This window comes from Myiozetetes cayanensis, unplaced genomic scaffold, assembly GCF_022539395.1.
Source record: "Myiozetetes cayanensis isolate MyiCay16 unplaced genomic scaffold, myiCay2020 scf5-8, whole genome shotgun sequence".
NCBI lineage: Eukaryota > Metazoa > Chordata > Aves > Passeriformes > Tyrannidae > Myiozetetes > Myiozetetes cayanensis.
The window spans coordinates 98,523,584-98,528,254 of NW_026087742.1; positions in this window are offsets into that span (position 1 = coordinate 98,523,584).

Below are 4,671 nucleotides of genomic sequence, written 5' to 3' on the forward strand. Positions count from 1 at the left end.
CTAGCAGTTGTCAAACTGGGGGAATCAGAGGTAAAAGCCCTAGTACTAGGCTGAGATGTAGTATTCACAGATGAAGATTATGAGCTACTGTTCCACTGGAGTTCAAGTGGGCAAAATCATGGCAGGAAGGAAAAAACAGTGAAAAGGAATTAAAGAAAGAGGTATTACAGAAACTGGAAGTAAACACTTGGGGGGAGGAATTTAAACAGTATATGGTTGTTTTCATTGAAAAAGTTGAGAAATCATTTAGTAGTAGGAACTAAATCTCCCTGAAAAAAATTAAAATGTTTCATGGTTCACTGGGAAACCCAAATGGAAGGATCCCAGTCTAAATTGCTAGGACAAAACAATAGCAATTCCTGCACTTCCTAAAGAATATTTTCAGTTTACCATTTTAGCTACTGTTATGTGGCAGAAGATTTATGCTCAGTACATTTTTAGATATAAGAATCTTGAAAGGTATCTGAAAGGTACTTTGTAAGATGTCTGGGAAAACTGTAGCATTATGAGGTGGCATATATATTTAAGTTTTGCAACTTGTCCTAGCTACAAGAATAACAAAATGATTGCTTACTGCAGTTGAAACACAGCCACCAAAGATCAGACTGGAAAATCAGTGGTGAGTTTTCTGGGTTTCTCAGCAGCAAAGGACATTTTTTGTTGCTCAATCAAAGGCAGTTGAAGAGAAAGTCTGTTAGAGAAGCAGAGGACATCACTGTGTAGATAAGTAGGAGGCTGAGAACAGTCTAGACCATTGATGTGAAAATGTCCAGATAACAAAGCACGCAGTGAACAGTTAAATTTACGTAACCTGAAATTTAGAAATTCTTTCTTTTCTCTCCATTGATCATGCATTGTATAAGGTGCACTTGTTAGATGATGACTAGAGCTGAGAAAGGTGTGTTATGATGCACCTTAGAAGAAATTTATGAAAGGTGTTTGGCTTAGCAATCTTCCTTCAGAAGAAATGTAAGAAGGCAATAAGCTCTTTTACAGAATAAAGTAGGTGAGACAGTAGGAGTTGTATCTGCTGACAAAGAAAAATGGAGCTAAGTGATCAAAGAGATTTCAATGGCAGCTGAACAGTACATCGTAGACCTGTGGATCTGAAATAGAAGCAGCAGATGAAATATTCAGTATTCAGAAAATATCCAGAGGTAACATTAGAAATTATCATTGGAAGCCACAGAGCCAAGCAGGGAAACAATGGAGATTTGGATGACAGCTGGGAGGGAGATTACTGGAGTTATGTGGAAGTTGGGCACATCGAGGGGAATTTGGAAGCTGTCGGTGGCCAAGATCATGATGAAAATGCTAAGTTACTGAGCAGTAGGAACAACTATAGGGGGTTTATGACAAAATTTTACACTTTCTCAGTAGGATTATTCATTTAACAACTTTTTATGCTTTTATACTTGCAGGATAGAACAAGCTTTGAAAGAACCAGGTCAGCATTTGAAAACAATAGAATCACAGGTCTCAAAATGCAGAGATAATACGTTTGGACAGATGTGACTGTAATGCTGTCAGCTGCTGCTATTCCATAGCAAGGCCTCTAATATTTGCTGTTTATCCTTCAAGCCAAAGCTCTTGAAGACATGTGATTAGAGGCAAATAATAGCTTTTTTTTTTCTTTTTCTTTTTTTTAAGGGAGATTCTGAGAAAATCTTGAAATCATCACTCAAATGTATACCAACAGTTAAAAATACTCACAACAAAAATAGCCAGAAATTGTTTATTTTAAATATTAGATTTTTCACAATCAACTCTTTCAAGACCAGAGCCATGATTAGTTAATATTTGATAATTAAATGATGTAACTGAGGGCTGAAATTGGCTAATGGATTCTTTTACAAACCATGACTGTGAAAGGAAGGAATGAAGTAGCTTGATATTCAGGTTGTATTTCCACAGATCCAACAGGGATTTTGTCAGTACTTTTAAAAGATTCTTTTTTTTTTTCCCCAACAGATTTTTTCTCCCATAAAAATATTTTGTAATCAGAAAGAAAAAAAAATCACCAAAAAAACCAAATCAAACAGAAGTCATGGTGACACAAAAACTCCAAAAGCCCTGAGTTACTCTGACATTTTTTCAGGATGTAACAATTTTTAGTATGGGAATTGGAAGGAGAATCATAGAGCAAGCTGTATGGTAAGATTTGCAAAACTGCACTGCAAAGGAAGCAAGATGGGTGGAAATTATTCAGTTTTTTGTAAATTAGAGTCTCTTGGTAGTCCAATTTCTGCTTCTGATATTTAAAAGTCTCTCATTTTTCCATGGCTCTCATACCTTTGCTGGAATTGCTTTCTGTTGCAGGAGCAGAATTACATATGCTTTCTCAGGTCCAGCTGACTCATAGTTGTTTCAGTCTTTGTTCTGGCTAAACTGACCAATACTTACTGACAACTTGTTACCAGAAAGCAGCATTTTCTTGTTCTTTGCTGACTATTACATCCTATATCAGGCAAGACTGTTTCCAACCACACTGTGATGATAAAAGGAAGAAGGCAATTTCCTGTTGAAAGTTTTACTTTCTGGTGTTAGGCAGGTATTTTCCTTATTGTTCTCACTTAATCAAAAGAGTGATTTTTTTTTTTCTTTTTTTTTTTTTTTTTTCTCTAAAAAGTACAAAGCTTCTAGTGAGGATGGCACTAACTTTTGAATTCTGGTCTACTATTTTAGTCTATCACAACCAAAGGAAAGATAATCATACTCAGCATGTCAATCAGCATTATTTCTTTTGTATGACAGCCTCCACAGCTAGTTTTAATGACTAAAGTTTCTATATATTGTAGCAACTGAATAAACACTAAGTAGCTGTTGGACACAAAAGCCTTAGAAGATGGAAGAGAATTGTCTGGGCATCCCACTAAGCCATCAAATAATGGAATATGTACTAAATGTGAGGACAAGAGTTTTAACTCAGGGAAAAAAAAAAAAAAAGAGAGTGGGTCAAGACAATCACCAAGTTCATTGTAAGGTTCAGTACTGCCAAACACTAAAAAACTCTTGGCAGGCCAAGTTGTTTTCTTGTCTTTTTCTGATTTTTTCAGACCATTTTAAAATTCTGGTGTTGTTTTGAGTCAACAATGAAGTATGGTTTTCCTTTGTTACATTATTTTGAAGTTAAATTGCCCTTTTCTGCCTAGCAATGCTTTTTGTTCTGATAATCCTGAGGTCATATCTCAACAAATTTTCTTTTTCACAGATTTGAAACTTGCAGTCTTAATGGAACCTGAGATGTCCTGTCACAAGAGCTAAGGATTTTAGAATAACCAATATTAAAAATCACAACAAAATCAGGACAGTGGACAAAATTTGGAGTTGCAAGTAACTCAGGATAAAATTCAGCCTACAAAATTAGTTGTTAAAGAGGATGCATAAACTGGAAGAATCACAGGTTTAACCTTGAGATGCTTTTATGAGCCTACAGTACTGACAATTAAATAAATTTACTTTTCATTGCATAAAGAGAAAATACAAAGAGGACAAAGGGTGAGTGGGCCACTACACAGTTGTCACATACTGAAGTATTAGCAATGTATCAAACACCAGAATAAATTCTGGAATTATGCTATGGTAAGTCACAAGACTTATTTTTCCCATTCTTGTCCATAAGCTGCATCCCCAGTTTATATTGCCTCTGCAATGATGTGATACTTAGCAAGAAGTGTCTATGATTTGTGCAAGTATATAGACCACCAGAGAATGGGAATGATAGCAACCCAAACTATTAGTCTGTAACTCCCCAACCCAAACCATTTACTACTCAGCTGTTGAATAAAACATTTCATTTGGGACATAAACGTGCTTGGTTTGGATTTTTTTTTTTTTAACTGTCTGTTCTAGTGAACTATGCAACACAGCTGTTTATTTAGTCATGAATTATCCTTCTAATAGAACAATATTAAACATGTGTTCAAGATCTTGCTCCTTGAAGCAAAGGTTTGCTTAAGACAGGAAAACTGAGGCGGTTCTGAAGTAATTTATCCAAGCAATTTATTTATTTGTATACATACAACCTAAAACAGCTCACCTGAAAGCTAAGACCTTTTTGTCTTTGTCAATTTTTCAGACAGCTCTTTCCTCGTGAGGCTATTTCCAAGCAACAATCAACAAAAACATGTTAGTGGAAAATGACCAGTGTATATATAGAATCGGTCGTGGGTTATTTAAGGACAGCTCTGGTAAGTAAAAGTAGTTAGATACAGATCTAACTAAACACATGCCTAGCTATAGCTGTATTCGGCAATTATATTTTTAGGTGACGGTGTCACCTGAACCACATATTCCCAAAGGCAGCCGAGACCCCGTGAGGATCTTCCGTTCGTGCCTCTCTTCAAGTGCGGGAGCGAAGCTCAGGCAGAGCTCTGTACGCCTGAGGCACAGCCCGGCCGAACGCCGCTCCGGAGACAGGACAGCAGCTGGGGGGGCACCTGGGCTTGGGGCTCGGGACGTGGAGGAGGAGGGGAAGGAGGGGGAGGAAGAGGACGAGGAGGGGCAGGGCCCCCCGAACGCCCCCCCGCGGCCGCTGGGGCCGCCTCATTACCTGTGCCCCGGGGCGCCCCCGGCTCGCCCCGCCCCGGTCCCTCCCGGTCCCTCCCGCTCCGGGCGGCGGGGCGGGGGCGGGCCCGCACCGCGGCTATTTCACCCCGCACCGTGTTCCCC